At 44.1% G+C, this 17016-nt stretch overlaps 1 protein-coding gene across 1 annotated transcript in view; it reads right to left on the bottom strand.

Moving 5' to 3' along the window:
- Positions 1 to 15976, bottom strand: part of SPIN1 (spindlin 1) — a 65051-nt gene extending 49075 nt beyond the window's left edge. Inside the window, exon 1 of the mRNA XM_036855069.1 lies at positions 15881 to 15976. The gene's annotated coding sequence lies outside the window, so the exon portion shown is untranslated. The remainder of the gene's footprint in view (positions 1 to 15880) is intronic.
- Between the last annotated feature and the right edge of the window lie 1040 nt (positions 15977 to 17016).

The following is a 17016-nucleotide window of genomic DNA, read 5'->3' as shown; positions in this document are numbered from 1 at the left end:
ACATCTAACCACCAAGTTCTAATATAGGAGTTCTTAAGGATGGACAAAATTCACAAGTATCATGAATTTGGATGAGGGAAAAATTCTATCTTCATTTTCCTAACTTTCACCTGAATTATATAGCAAGCACTTCCTTCCATCATGAGCATATGAAACCACATGATTTTACCAGTATCCCTGACTTTCTCAACAATAGAAATCACAGATCTTTCCACCCCACTGCATTTATTACAGATCTCAAAACAGCTTTTTAAGCTCATCAATTACTTCGTTGTTTTTTTTTTTTTTTGGCTGCATTGAGTCTTTGTGGCTGCATGTGGGCTTTTCTCTGGTTGCGGCAAGCGGGGGTTACTCTTCCTTGAGGTGCGCGGGCTTCTCATTGCGGTGGCTTCTCCCATTGTGGAGCACGGGCTCTAGGCGCGCGGGCTTCAGTAGTTGTGGCTCGTGGGCTCTAGAGCGCAGGCGCAGTAGTTGTGGCGCACGGGCTTAGTTGCTCTGCGGCATGTGGGATCTTCCCAGACCAGGGCTTGAACCCACGTCCCCTGCATTGGCAGGCGGATTCTTAACCACTGCGCCACCAGGGAAGCCCTCATCTAAATTAAGTTATGAGGCCTGCCACAGAACAAGACACGGCCCGAGTGGATCAGCCATCAGGGCATTAGTCATCAAACTGTGACAACAGAACTGGTGACTGTCCTAAAACAAAGAGTTTGGTTGGACCTTGCCCCCCCCACCCCCCCCACCCCGTTCCTGGGAAGTACCTTCTAAATCACTGGAATGTCCTAAATGCCAGGAGTGTTTGTGATTTACGGTGGGCCCCTAGATAGTTTGTGCTAACAAGATGACTCAGAATGGGGCTGGCCACACCAAAAAGACCAACCACGGGCTTAGAGGATTGGAGCTTTGAATCCCCTGATAGCAGCCCAACTTTCAGGGAGGGAAGCTAAAGACTGAGCTCAACCTCATGGCCAATGATTCAATCAGCCATGCTCACATAACGAAACCCCAATAAACACTCTGGACATAGAAGCTGGAGAGAGCTTCCCTGGTCAACAATACTCTAACTCCATGCACCATTACATATCCATGTGCAGGTCAGTGATACTCCTGACTCCACAGGAGAAAACAGAAGAAAGATTCCCATTCAAACCCTTCCAGACCTTGTCCTGCGTGCTTCTTCTTTTGGATGGTCATGGATTTGGATCCTTTTCTGCTATAATGAAACTGTATCATAAGTATAGCATTTTCCTGAGTTCTGTGAGTTGTTCTAGTAAATTATCAAACATGAGAAGGTCATGAGGACCCCCGAATTCGTAGCCAGGTGGTCAGAAATGTGGGTGGCCTGTGGACCACCAAGTCTATTGTTGGTGTCTGTAGTGAGGGCAGTTTTATGGAGGACAGTGGTTCGGCCTATAAAGTCTGACCTCACTCTGGGTAGCTAGTGTGTCAGGATTACACTGCTGTGACACACGGATCTACTATGCTCTCTTGTATTCCCTATCATCAATTATTTGTTGATCAATATGTGAAAGGAGATAAAAGACCACCTCAATTTACTTTTTGATAAACATCAGGAGCTGTCACTTTAGTACCTTAAAATATGAAATTGTTTCTGTATGTCTTATCTGTCACTTAACATAGTAACAAAAAAAGCCATACTACTAAATTAACATTGTTTTCATATTTTAATAACTATTTAAATATAACATTTCTTCTTTGCTCCCTTGTATTTTAGTCACTGTATTCAGAAACATTCTGAGAAGGTATCCATAGGTTTCACCAGACTGAGAAAACGTCCGTGGCACAACCCCCCCTGCCTAAAACCACTGGCAAAAAGCAACCCTGAATCTTTGATGTGTCTTTAAAGGCCACCTGCAGGAATCAATGTAAAGAATGGACAATCCTGGTAGTGATGGACTGGTAATTTAGACCACTCTCCTGAAAGCTAGAATATCAAAATAAAATCTAAAAGAACACCCTTAACAAAAACTATTGGGAAGCAGAGTTTCTTATAGAAAAGGTTAATTCCAGGTGAGGGGGAGGAAATATATGAAGAGCCTGGAACATCTTGCCATACCAGAAGCCAGGAAGCTTTCAAGGTCAGGAAGATCCCTGGAATGGTGTCACGGAGACAAAGGGGGATCTTTTACACTATTTTCTTGACTAATGTACAGTTCACCCTCCATATCTGTGGGTTCCACGTCAACAGATTCAACCTACCTCAGATCAAAAATATTCAGGGGAAAAAAAATTCCAGAAAGTTCCTGAAAGCACTGGCAACTATTTACACAGCTTGTACATTACATTTACAACCATTTATGCAATATTCATGTTGTATTAGATATTATAAATAATTTAGAAATGACAAATTATATGGGAGGATGTGCATAGGTTACATGCAAAAAACTACGTCGTTTTATGTAAAGGACTTGATTTTGGTAACCGTGGATTTTGGTATCCTCTGGGGATACTAGAACCAACCCCCCGCAGATATCGAGGAACGACTGTATATGACTGAAAACTTCCGTAACAAACACTTGAACACACACAGTGACACACACACTAACCATATGCTTGAAGGCATCAAAGAACTTGAAGACAGCAGTGCTTCCAGAGGCAGGACCTAGAGTGGTAGGTAAACCCCATATATGCAACCACTTTTCTCCCTGAGAGTAACTGCCAAGTGTTCAGGGGCAGCTAAAGGCTAACAACTTTGCAAGGTGAGGGGCCAAAGACCAGAACCCAGGGACTACCAAAGGAAGGAGGGGGCTGGTGAACCCACGTCTCTATGAAATGGAATCCTGAATTGCTCTTTGGAGCTGGGGGAATGGTAAGAAGTCCAGCCGCAACTCCTCTTTACCCTAAAACTTAGCAGAGGTGATCCCAAGCTGCCAGCTCCCTCAGACGTCTGGCAGAGCAAGCGTAAATCCTCTCTAGGAATACCATCCTGACCCCAAATTCTCTCAAACGATTGAAAAAATGTAATCTACTACATGTGCAACCATGCAGGTTAGCCCAGAAAGAGACAAAATTAAAACTAGCAGAAACGACAGATAAACAACAAAAAAAAGCAGACCCATTGGGCTACCAGGTGTTGCAGTTACAAAATCATAATTTAAAGTAAGCTACGGGAAGAAGATTACAGGAATAAATAAAATTATTAAATGAAAAATAAAATAGCTGTGACTATTATGTTCAGAGATAGAAAAATAAGATATAAAACTTTGGTAGAAAACTATCACAGAACCAGATTTTCCAGAAGTGAAAAAATACAATAAACTCAATGGATAGATTATCAATAGGCTGGTCTCGTTAAAAATTAGTGAACAAAGAGAGATCAGAAGAAATACCCAGGACGAAGCATGCAAAGGGTAAGAGACTGGGAAGGCCTCACATGCATTTAAATGGAGTGGAGGGTAGGGGGGACAGGGCAGCAGAAATACTTTAAAAGATAATGCCTGCCAACTTCTCAAAAGAATAAAAAACATTACCACAGATTCAGTAAGACCTATAAACACAAAATATAAATTAAAAGAAATATATACCTAGACACATCATAAGAACTGTTGAAAACCAAAGACCAAAAAAATAAACAAACAAAAAAAACCCCATAAAAGCCTGAAGTAAAAAAGATAGATCCCATCCATGACAGCAAATATTCAACTGACAGTTTACTTAAGAAAAAAAATGAAAGCTGAAAATCTAATTTAATAACTTCTTTCAACACCTTAGAAGAAAACTGACAAGTTAGAACTCTATACATATCAAAAATATCCTTCAAAAGGGAAAATCAATTTGAGATATTTTTAGACTAACACATACTCAAAGAATTCACTATTAGGAGTCACACAACAGGGGAGGAATAAAGAGTGTTCTTCAGGCAGAAGGAAAATGGAATTGGATTGGACTGGAATTACAACAAGGAACGAAGAGCAATGAAAAGGGTAAATCCAAATGGCTACTACTGTACAAATTAATAATGTCCTAAGACAAAATACACACAGAATTAAAACAGCACAAACTGTGCTACGTAAGTGAAACTAAAATAAATGGAGTTTAAGTGTCCAGGAAGAGGGAGAAACAACCAAATATTAGATTTTGACAAGTCAAAGATGCATGTTTTAAGTAACCTCGAGGTTAGCAGAGGTAAAAAAAAAAAAGGCATCCAAGGAAAGCCAAGAAAGGAGTAAAAGACACATAAAACAGGTACAATAAACAGAAAGCACTTATTAAGACAACATACTTAAACCCAACTATGTCAACAGTTGGGTTGAATTTAAATATCAATAGACTAAACACTCCAATTATAAGAAATATTGTCAGACTAGATTTGTTAAATCCCGGTTACATACTGCTGACAACAGAAACGTCCAAAACATAGTACAAAGACTGAAAGTACAAGGTTAAAAAAAAAGGTATACACTGCACCTACTAATCAGAGAAAAGATAATGCAACTACATTAATATTAAGCTAATCAACCTTTACCTCTAATAATACTTTTGCCTTAAGGAAAGACAATTATTTTAAAAGACTCAACTGGTAAAGAAAATACACAATGCTAAACTTTGTATGCACCTAGTAACATAGCCACAAAATAGATACAGAAAAATTATCTCAAGTAAGGAAAAACAGACAAATGCAAAATATGAGTATTAATACATTTCTCTTGGTAACCAATACAACCAGCAAACGAAAAGGAAAAAAGTAAGAATGTAGAAGAACTTAACACAATTAACCAAGTTGAACTAAGAAATATAGAACACTGCATCCAACAAAGACAGAAGCACATTCTTTCCAAGCACACACAGGACATTTACAAAAAGTGATCGTATGTTGGACCATAAAGCAAGCTTCAAAAAATTTCATAAGCTTTTATATAGTATTATGACCACAATGAAATGAAGACAGAAATCAGAAAAAAACAAATACAGCACAGAAGATTCTTTGAGCAGTGAAACTATTCTGTATGACACTATAATGTCGGATACATATTATAAATGTCAAAACCCACAGAATATAGACCACCAAGAGTGAACCCTATGTGAACTATGGACTTTGGATGATAATGATGTGTCAATGTAGGTTCACCCATTCTAACAAATGTACAATCTGGTGCAGGATGCTGCTGACGGGGGAGGCTGTACTTGTGTGGGATCAGGGGGTACAGGGGAACTCTGTACTTTCTACTCAGTTTTGCTGTGAACCTAAAGCTGCTCTTAAAAATAAAGTGTATTTAAAACAACAAAAAAAAGTTTATCTGACAAGATAGGTTAATGAGTATGCTATGGTTACAAACCACCCTAGAAATCTTAGCTGCTTAAGACGAAAAAAATTCCCACTCCCCACCCATTCCCTCCCCCTCTTTTCTCCACCCTTGCCCTCTCCCCCACCCTCTGCTCTCTGTTTGCTCTACACCAGTGGTCCCCAATCTTTTTGGCACCAGGGACCAGTTTCGCGGAAGACAATTCTTCCATGGACGGGGGTGGAATGGCTCAGGTGGTAATGCAAGTGATGGGGAGCAGCAGATGAAGCTTCGCTCACTCGCCTCCTGCTGTGCAGCCCGGTTCCTAACAGGCCAGGGACTGGCAGCAGTCCATGGCCCGGGGGTTGGGGACCCCTGCTCTAAACACAAAAAGACCTGCACTGCCAGAAGCTCCATTTGAAAACATGATCACTGGCAGGAGGAAAGGAATGTGGCACATCTCACCACTGCTCTTAAAGTCTGTGTGACAAGTCTCTTCAGTTCACACTTCACTGGCCAAGACAAATCTCATGACCACACCTAACTTAGGAGGCAAGAACTAAAGCAAGATACTGCCACACACTCAATGAAATGATTTAAATTTTAAAAGACCATTGGCGAGGACGTGGAGTCACAAGAATGCGTTCACTGTAGCCCAGCGGTCCCCAACCTTTTTGGCACCAGGGACCAGTTTCACAGAAGAGAATTTATTGGGGGGGGGGGGCGGTTCAGTCGGTAACGTGAGCGATGGGGAGCGGCAGATGAAGCTTCGCTCGCTCGCCTGACGCTCACCTCCTGCTGTGCGGCCTGGTTCCTAACAGGCCACGGATGGGTACCTGTCCGCAGCCTGGGGGTTGGGGACCCCTGCTGTAGCTGGAATAGAAACTGATAGGTATATCCACACTGGAAGTTTGGCATTATCTACTAATACCAGACATAGGCATAATATATGACCCAACAATTCTACTCCTAAGTCTACCCAACAAAAAAGCATACAAGAAACACGCACCTGAATGTTCACAGCATGTCTGCTCACATGAGCCCCGTGACAGTCATGGAAATGAGCCCGTTGGATCACCTAACATGGGGAGCTGCTCTGTTCTGAATCCATCATCACCATTCCCCCAGCCCAACACTTCCCACAGGCTGTTCTAGCCAATGACTGGCCATAGGCAGGATGCTAAAGCATGTCCATTCCTGCAGGACAAGGAACTCCTCTGACCCCAACTTTGGCTGGAGGACATGTCACTGGCCTTGCTTAAACTTTCTTAGAACTGCACTGAAGTCCGAAGACTTATCGTACCAAACGTTCCCTCCAACCTCTTCCTCCTCTATATCCATCAGTCCTGCAAGGGGCTGTTGGCTTTCTCACAAGTATTTCTCCCAATACAGCAAAATCTAATCCCAACTTGTTGTCTTCTTGTCCTTGGGGGACCTCAACAGGCTCAAACTGGGACCAACCCAATATTTATCAACAGGAGTATGAACTACTACCATGGATAATACATGAATAAATCATTACATGAATAAACAAACTACAACTATACATGACCGAGTGAATGAAATTAATGACAAAATGAGTAGAGTTCCACGGTTGGTATGTCACAAACCATGGATCTGTAACTACTTCTGTACTTTCAGAACATTTCACCAAAAAAGAAAAGAAAAAAAGACAAATCAAAAAGGCAAGACTCTGAAAAGTCAACTATCCTTAAACCAAAGGGGAATTTGCTACTTACTATTAACTCAGATTAAGAAGCTACCCATATGCACTAATATGTATAAAATAACTAATAAGAACCTGCTGTATAAAAAATAAAATTCAAAAATTCAAAAAAAATAAATTAAAAAAAAAAGAAGAAGCTGTATGCAGCCGGACTGTTTAGGTGGAGCCCTCCTCCCCCTTCCTTCATCATTCTCACATCCCTCAGAGGTAACCACTGTTTAAAGATTGCTGTGAATCTAATGACATATGCAAATTCTTAAAGCATAGTAAGGATAGATATACAAACATCTTAAAACACATACATGCACACACATACTAAGTTCTACAACTTGCTTCTCTTACTAAACATTACATTTTCCATGCAATACAGGAAATTTTTTCCTCTTATTTTTATTTCCCTCTTATTTTTAATAGTGACAGAACATTCCAGTGTATGGATACAAAGATCACTTACTTTACTGTTAACTTCAATATTAGACAGATGTTTCTAATTTTTCACTACCACAAACACCGCTGTAATGAAAAATCTTACACATACAGGTTTGTACATTTGTGCAAATACATCTATACCATAAACTCCTAGCAGTGGAATTGCTAGGCCAAACAGAGTACAGGCATTTTATATTGTTTCAATGACGCCACCTTCCAAAAAGATTGCACCAAATTATAGTCCCAAAGTCATATAAATTATATATTTAAAGGCTCATGTATTTTAGATGAACCCTACTTTATGGACTAAAACTTGTGGTGAAGAGTAATTATGAACGGAAAGTACATAAAATTGCTTTTATCTTTTACTGAGTCAATTTAAGGAAAAACTTCATAGGGTTACACAAAAATACCAGAGTAACCAAAAAATTACCAGTAGTTACAACCCAGAGATTGATTCTAAATAAAAAAGACCATTTAATAGACCTGACAAGCCAGGATCCAACTGTCACCACAGCATTTACAGATTCCAGTTCAGTGTCAGCAGTTCCCACTGTGATTTCTGATCTACAGAGAAGAGTGACCAGAGTTCTCAAGGGTTCTGGGGCTTATCGTACCAAACGTTCAGATGTCTTGCAGATGTCTTATGGCTGTGGGATAAGGCCTGAGTCATGAACCTTCCCAGGAAGGGTAAGTCTTTCATGACAAATCCACTCCAACAATCCAATCTCCCTAAGCCTTGGGATACCTTCCTCTACAGTATACCAAGGTAGTTCTGACATCTCAACTCCACTTAGTACAGGCCACCCTTTGGTTTGTTTCAGGCAATCAACCAAGCAGAGCCCTTTCTAAGCCCTCAAGCTATAACACTGAATCCAGAATCTCTCCTTATGGGTCCACATCAGTAAATTTGGCCTAACCCAACTTTACATTCCCTTTACCTTCAACTCACACCCTTAACATCCATTCCCATAAATATTCCCCAGGTTCCTATTTCTCTCATGGCAAACTAGACAATCTTTTGGAGGGTAGGCCTACCTCTTCATGGGTCACAATTTGCACCTCACCCTTTGGGGCCTCCTGGGATGATCCTAGGGGAAGCCAAACGCAGGTTTTTCAGGCAAAGGGAGATGAAGTTCAGGCAAGGAATGGAAAGGCTGCTTCTACTGGGAAAGATAGCCCAGCAGAATTTAGGTGTTCAAGGTCTCCAACTAAATCAGCATCTGACCATATGCCTCTAATCCAATTTTCAGGATCCCATTCCTTACCAACCAATGTTTTCACTTACAAACGGGGAATTCAATTTGCAGTTTTAGGGCAGTCGTAGAAACTTTCAGGTCCCTTATGTGGAACCTGACCTGGTAATTTAAAACCCTGAACTCATCGTTTTGCTTTGCAACGTTTTCACTTGGCTAGGCTAAATCGCATTCCCCAAGATTTCCACTCCCATTTGTTTCTAGATTGGGCGGGCCACAAGAGAGACTACTGTGCAGCAGGCGGAGGGAGCAAGTGAAGGGGCACACGTCTGGTAGGACATCTGCAGCCTGCACCCACTGAACTCCCCATCTGCTTCAATGATGCGCGGCTGCAACAACTACTCTACCTTCCCCCAGGCTCCCTGAGAGTCTCTGCCTCCTGGGCCAAGTGTGTGTGGTCACCTCCATGACAAAAGGCCCAGCTCTTTCAGGATACCCACACAACCAAGGTCAGAGGCAACAGAACTGACACAGCTTTCCGTCTGTCTTGCTGTGGCTTCCAGTCTGGGTTCTCCCCCACTGTACACCCACCTTCCTTTCTCAAATGCCTGTCCTATGGACTGCAAACTCCAGCATCAGGCACACAGACAACAGCCTTATCAACGGGCTGCGTCGTCAGCTCCTACACTGTTGTTAACTGAGATCCCTGAATAAGACTGTCTGACAGATCCCTGTGCAGCAGACCACACATTTAACCACACAACCTCAACCTGCCCTTGGACAATTCTAGCTACTGCCCAGGGGATTTGAGCACTCACAACCCAAGCACTGAACTAAGGACAAGAAAAGTAATTATGGACAAAAACAAGAAGAATCTCTGCTTTAATGAAGCTCAGCCTTTTTGAGAAAACAAAAATCCATTAAGTCATGTGAACAAATGTAACCCTGTAATTTTGATAAGCACCAGGAAGGACAACAATGTCTCTAATAGAAGAACTTGACTTCAGTAAAGTCAAGAAAACTGCTAGTTACTGTAGCAAGTGATGGATATATCGAAGTTCCCTAGTCTACCTTTATTATAAAATGTGCAAACTCACACAAAACGAATTTCATAAAAAAGTGATGCCTGAGACAAGCTCTAAATGAAATTAGAAATAACTGAAACACAGAGAGAAAAGCATCCCAGGAAGAGGGAAAGAACAAGTGCCACACTCCCTGGTGGCAGAGATGATGATGGGCACGGGAGATGTGAGAAGGACCTGCATGGCTGGAGCAAGGAAAGCAAAGGGAGATGTGGTACAGGTGAGGTCAAGGCCCCAAAGGATAAGAAATATGCACATCCTTAAGGCCATGTTTTGAAGTTCTGTCCTTAAAGCAACGGGAAGCCACTGAGGGTTTTACGTAAAAGGTGACATAATCAGATCTGCCTTTTTAAAACGTAATTTCTGACACTAACAAATTACAAACATATTTACCTTTTACCCAACAATCTCACTATCTTGAAATTATACCTGCACAAATACAAAACACTATATCCACAAGGTTATTCACAGCAACGGAATATAAACAACCCAAGTGTTCATAATTAGGAAATGAACTACAAGCACAAAAGAATGGAAAAGAGTGTATACGAAGTGATCTCTAGAATATATTAAATAAAAAGGAAGAAACAACAGTGTACACAAACTTATTTTTAAGAAAGGCAGATACAAAACATACTTGTGCTTATATTTGCAAAAATAAAACAGTGGAAAAATAAACCAGAAACTAATAAAAGTGGGGCAGGAGAGGAACAGTGCAGGGATAGGAAGAAAAGGGAGAATGTGAACATACCTTCGTAATGCAGCTTTGATTCTGGAACTATATAAATGTTTTACACACTGAAAAAATACATTAAAACATTAAAGAAATCCTTAAAAAGTTAAAGATTTCATTCAAATAAACCAAACTAATGATCAAATTGGTTACAAAATCAGAGGGAAAATGTTTTCAAATGATTTTATAATTCAGAATGTCAACTGTACATCCTTGCATGGATACATTTTTAAAACAAGGAGAATAAAACACAAACCTACAATCACTCTACTGTTATTAATGTTTTCAAACTACTATATTTATACTGTAGGATAAAGGAAAGTAACTATTGTTGCTAAGAATGCAAATTTTTAACATTAGAGAAGAAAGGATAAAAAAGTAAAAACCCTATAAAGTTAAATGTGAATTGGAAATATCAACACAAAATCAAAATTTATTATTTCCCAAGCCTATCCAATGAAAGCAAGGGCATCTCAGTAGCAGTTAAGGACACACAGCACCAGATTTTGTTATCTAAATTCCACTGCCTGATAAAAAGAGCTAAAACAACTGGCTGATAGATATTGGGCAGGAAAAGCACAAAGTGAGTCTAAGACATCTTGTAACATGAGCAAGAAACAGTTCAAAGATTAATGGGGTCGCATCCAAGGGAAGAGAACTAGTTTGGAAGGACCAAGCCATGCCCAAATTAGAACAAGCTGAGGGAAAAGAATGATGACTACTTGATTAAAACACACCAAATACATAAAATTCCTTGGGTCCACAGTGATCCTGAAAGAGAGAAAGCAAAAAGAAACAACAAATCAACCCTGTACATAGGAAAAAGAACATTCTTATCCTGTGTCAGGACCTAAAACTCACACTAGGAATATTAACTTAGATACATGATTAGTTAATATACAGATAGATATACAGGTCATATATACGTGTCTGTAACTACATAGATCATCTATAGATAAATACGTGGATCATTTGCAGACAGGTCCAAAAAGTAAACCTAGGTTATAAGGATATAACTAGAAGCAAGCTGAACAACAAATATAAACAAACAAATATAATCTAAGTTTCCAAAGTTGTCATGCCTTCTTACTACAATCTAAAAACATATAAAATGGTAGGAAAATGCTTTATTAACCTCTTCATTTACTCTCAACATTTGGATAAAACAATATCCATGATGAATGGATCCTTCCTCCCTCTACCACCCACCCCCCACCCCCAAAAATGTCAACACACTTAAATTCTAGGGACTCCAGACAAATTGCCCCTGCTTCAAATGACTTCATCTGCCTTCTTGAACAGGCTACACTCTGTAAACTAGAGCTCCTACACTGACAGATTCCTCCAATGCACCTTTCATACGGTTTAATGCCTTTCAATGGCTCCCCTCACCTTTAGGATAAACACCAACCACCTTAATGTGATATGTACAATTATTTAAAATCTGGCCCCAAATTCATCCCTAGACAGACTGGCCATGACAAACTATAAGTGGTGTCAGCAGTGGTATGATCAATACCCACAGAGAACTTATGATGTCCAGGAACCCTAGGAATCAGTCACACAGGAGTAACTGATAATACAGGGCAAAATTTTGGTTGTAATTCAAACCCAGAATGGTCTCAAACACTCTCTTCAGGACTCTGCTCCTGCTGTCCCTCCATCTAGACTTTTTTCCTCTCCTAATCTATATTCTTAACCCTGCTGGAACATCCCCTCTTCCCAGATATCAAAAGCATCGAATTTCCTCATCATATATATGGGTATCTTCCCTACCCAGCTGTAAGGTCTCTGAGGGCACATCTTTACGTATTATGTCCATACACGACTTATGGCAATTTTAAGGCCATATAATAAGCACCCAGTAGATTTAATTAAAAATTTAATTGGGACTTCCCTGGTGGCGCACTGGTTAAGAATCCGCCTGCCAATGCAGGGGACACGGGTTTGAGCCCTGGTCTGGGAAGATCCCACATGTCGCGGAGCAACTAAGCCCATGTGCCACATCTACTGAACCTGTGCTCTAGAGCCTGCAAGCCACAACTACTGAGCCCGCGTGCCACAACTACTGAAGCCTGCGCACCTAGAGCCCGTGCTCCGCAACAAGAGAAGCCACTGCAATGAAAAGCCCGCGCACCGCAACGAAGAGTAGCCCCCGCTCGACGCAACTAAAGAAAGCCCACACGCAGCAACGAAGACCCAATGCAGCCAATAAATAAATAAATGTATATAAAAAAATTTAATTGAAGACCAGCACAACTAAGCAACCTGATGTTGAAAAAAAAATGCTAATAACTATAGCAAAGTTCAAAAGCAGGATGGAGAAGGAAATCAATGATGACTGGCACCAGCTGCTGCACTTCAGGAACTGTACTGGGAACTCTACAAATCCACTGCATTTAACTCTCATAATAGCTTTATATGATAGGTTTCATCCCAATTTACAGTTAAGGAATAGAAAGCTTAAAAAGGCTATGTGATGAATCATGTATGTGGCTTTGGACCAGTAAGGAGTGTGGCTGGATTTCAACCCAGGCTCTTCTGAGCTGAAGGCCATTCGATCTCCATGTCCAACTCCAGAGCTCTTATCTTTTTCACAATTGATTCCCTGCTTCCAACTTCTTTTCATTCAAGGAAAAGAGAAAACACAATTAAGCATCTAATAAATATAAGAAAGTATTTACATGATATATATTAACTGTTCTTTCTCAGCAAATTAGAATCCTGCTAACAGCTAATTCAAAAGAAATACCCAACAGCATTATTTTTAATTTCTAAAATAATCCACAGTAATTCTTCAGGAACAACAGGTATCCTTTTTATGTGTTTCTAACATACCGGCAGAAAAAATGCTAACAATTAAGGAGTGCAGCCAGTGGAGTTTAACTGTATGCAATCAGGTAAGTCACTGGGAAGTGAGAAAACTACATAATTAAATTTCTTCTAGTTAAGACCTCAAATTAATAACTCATAATTACACACTATCAGTGTGCTAAGAGCCAAATCTGAGGTACTCTTTCCCACAGGATGCACAGGCACACACAAATCACATCAACCTCCCAGTCCACAATTTATGGGAGTGGTACCATTACCAGTAGGGACACCAATGACCAACATTTCACCATTACCTAGATTTCAAGAGTGTTACTAGTTACTACACTAAAAACAAAACAAGAAGGGATCTGGGGCCAAATACGGAAAACATTGCTGGTACTATTTCTCAAAGCCCTTAACCTGATAATGTGAATTGTGACCCTTGGGGAGAAGGAAAAGGACAAAGCATTGTTTCCCAAACTAAGGTAACCAAGAACCCCTTTGTTTTTCCTGTAGCATTTCTTAGCACTAGTATCACCAAGAATACCACCTTAGACACTGCTTCAGATATATATTCCAAAACTAAGTAAATATTGTTGCTGTGGTCTGAATTGGTAAATAAAGGTACTGTCAGAAACAGTACTATCAAAATTCTGGGGCCCACAGAAAATCTTAAAAAAAGAATGCTAAGTCAATCATAGAGATGACTGAAGGCCTCTTTTCCTTACCCATTTCACGGCATTTTAAAGTAACCATTTTGTGGGACTTCTGGTGGTCCAGTGGGTAAGACTCCGCATTCCCAATGCAGGGGGCCCGGGTTCGATCCCTGGGTGGGGAACTAGAGCCTGCACGCATGCCGCAACTAAGAGTTCGCATGCCACAAGTAAAGATCCTGTGTGTGGCAACTAAGACCCGGCACAGCCAAAATAAACAAATAAATATTAAAAAAATAAAGTAACCATTTTGCTACTCAAAAGAGTCAAAATAAAGAAATTCAATTTTATTTCTCACAAGAAACACACATCTACTACCCATAATTTTGACAAACATATTTAGCAACTCTTACATTTAATTATCAAGTCTGATAATAAAGGTTCTGTAAACCAGTACCTACTACAATTTTTTGGTATTTGCCCATTAACCAAAAGTTGGGGGGATGGGGGAGAAGCCTCCTCATTTCACTTGACCCCCATCTGAAATTTCACAGCCTCTGAACGTTCACAACCTTTAAGAATGTTCACAAACTCAATCTGTCCAGGTATACACCCTCAAGTGTAGGTTTAGTTTTCACTTCCTAACAAAAGCTGTGTAGAAAGCAATTACTGTACTCTGCATGAATGCTTTCAGACCGCAGAGTCCCTTCCAGAAAATTCCAACAGAAGTTATATAGGAATTCGCATTTTGGTAGGTATGTCGTCTCTGGCACAAGTCACGTTATACAATGTAATCCGTTAACACTTAAATGTATTTGGTGTTGCTTTTTAACGTACAGCAAATCCGTATTTGCTACTTCAACATGCATGGAAAACCCTCTCCAAAACCAGGAATCCCAATCCACAAATCAGAAATAGCAAATAAACGTAAAGCAAATGCGTAAACAGATTTGGGGTGCCTATTTCGTGGCATTTATTGCTGAGGCCATCACTAAAATCGAGTCCGGTAAAGTCGAGGACGCATCCGCAGTTGGAAAGATGAACAGAGCCAAACCGAAGGCACTGCGCAGTTTCCACGCCGTGCAATTAATCTCAGCAAATGCTCGCGGAATGCGTTCAAGGTCACTCGTGATGAAAAAGAAAAGTGTGTGTGTGAGTGTGAGTGTGCGTGTGCAGAAACCCCGCCGTCCGCCAGTCCCGCGCAGAGCTGACCAGGGCGCGCGGACAGGCAACCAAGGGGGCGGTGGAAATGAGGCGGGGGGTGTTACGGGGAGCCCCGAAAAACCACCTTCTCCACGAAGCCTACTGCTGCAGGACCCAGGGCAACCGCCGGGGAGGCTACGCCGTCGTAGGTACACAGCCCTGGGTAGGAGACCAGCGCCAGGCCTCAGGGGGGTCCCGAACCCGGAGAACCCCCTCCTCTTTCTGAGGTCTCGGTCCAGAGCCCCTCTCGCTCCGGGGGGCAGTCCTCATTCCCTCCCCCACCTCCTTTCCCACACTCCAACCCGGCCCCTCCCCACGCCCCGAGGGCGCGTTCCCCTCCCCCCTTTACATCCCCTCCCACCCAACCGGGGATACAGTCCCCACCCCCGCCCCAGGGGACTCGAACCCCTCCCCCTCAAGCCCCGAGGGTCCCATTCCTTCTTCCCCGCCCAACCCGGATTATGCAACACTCACCCCGCCCCCCGCCAGGGCCCGCCGCGTCGCCCCCCCCGCCCCGCGCCCCCCGCCCACTGTGTGCCGAGGCCTCCGAAACAAAGCGCGCGGGGCCGACCGGCCTGGCCGGGGGCGGCGGCCATGTTGGCGGGGGCGGTGAACAAAGGCGCGCGGTCAGAGCCCGAGGCCCCCGCCCGCGGCCCGGCCGGCAGGGGGCGCTGTGCAGGCGCCACCCGCCGCCCGGACAATGCGCCTCGGCCCGCTGCTCCCCGGGCGCCACCGTCCCTCAGCGCGCCCCGCCCGCGACCCCGTTGCGGCGCCTGCTTCCCCACGGCGCACGGACCTCACCTGCCGGCCACCTAGGCCGCCGTCGGCAGCCCGCAGGCCCTGCCGTCCCGCGCCGCGCTCCCGCCCCGGCCCAACCGAGCCAGACGGCGCCGCCCCGCCCCCGCTCCGCGGCCGCCGCCGCCCGCCCCCGGCCGCACGGCGCACGCGCACTGCGCCCGCCGACTGCACCGGCCGAACCGCCCGGCCCCGGCCCGACGGGCCGTACTACGCAGGCGCTGCAGTCGGTGGGCGGGGCCTAGAGGGCGGAGGGCGGGGCCCGGCGGACTTGGCTTGAGACTGCTCACCTGGTGGTGGGGCGGGACTGAGTGGGGGAGGGCCTGGAGGTGGGGCGGGGCCTGGTGGCAGAGCAGGCCTTGGCCTGGCACCACTCACCAGGCCGCCGAACAGAGCCGAACAGAGCAGAGCAGGGCCTGGCGCCGGGCGCGGCTCTCACCTGGGGGCGGGGCCTGGCTGCGCCCCAGCTGCGCGCTGGAAGAGGCGGCGTTCAGGGCCCGGAGCCCCGGGAGAGGGGCGGCGCGGTCGCACCGGAAGTCTGGCATCCTTGGAAGTTTCGTTTTCGCGCGGTGGGAGGGCTTTCACCGAATGACTGTCCCTCCTTGTCCTTGAATTTAAGCAGCAAGTCGACCTGCGTCGCGCACGCCGCCCCGTTGGATAAAGCCGGATACAGTGACAAGGCCATCCACTGGCTGAGCCGTGGCCGCAGAGACAGCGTCCAGTGCCGTCCGGCTCCCCGCGCGGACACCTCCGCCGCACTGCGCCACCGCGGCACGGACCCGGGCCTCGCCCACTCACCTGCCCTACCTGGCGGGGGAGGGTGAGGCTCTGCAGCGCTTGACCCTGCACTCCCTCTCCGTGCGCCGCCCCCACCACAAACTGGAGAACTCGCTCGGCTCTCCGCGGAAGTCAGGAGCCAGGCATTTCCACGGTTACTCGTGAACTTGTTTGAGTTCTGTTTCAGCCAAGATGCCCTTTGAGTGTCAGGTTAATTGTTTGCAGGAGAACGGGGAGAGGAAGGAAGCGTCCAGAACAGTTTTGACTCCTGCGGAGTGCCGTACCTGAAGGCTGAAACCCGGGTCTGAACCCCTACCCCTACCCCAGCCTGGAGTTCTGCCCCCTCCAAGCCCTGGCGTGGGACT

The sequence above is a fragment of the Balaenoptera musculus genome, chromosome 6 (assembly GCF_009873245.2).
Source record: "Balaenoptera musculus isolate JJ_BM4_2016_0621 chromosome 6, mBalMus1.pri.v3, whole genome shotgun sequence".
Lineage (NCBI taxonomy): Eukaryota > Metazoa > Chordata > Mammalia > Artiodactyla > Balaenopteridae > Balaenoptera > Balaenoptera musculus.
Note: the sequence above shows the minus strand (reverse complement) of the source record. Positions and strands in the feature narration are given on the sequence as shown.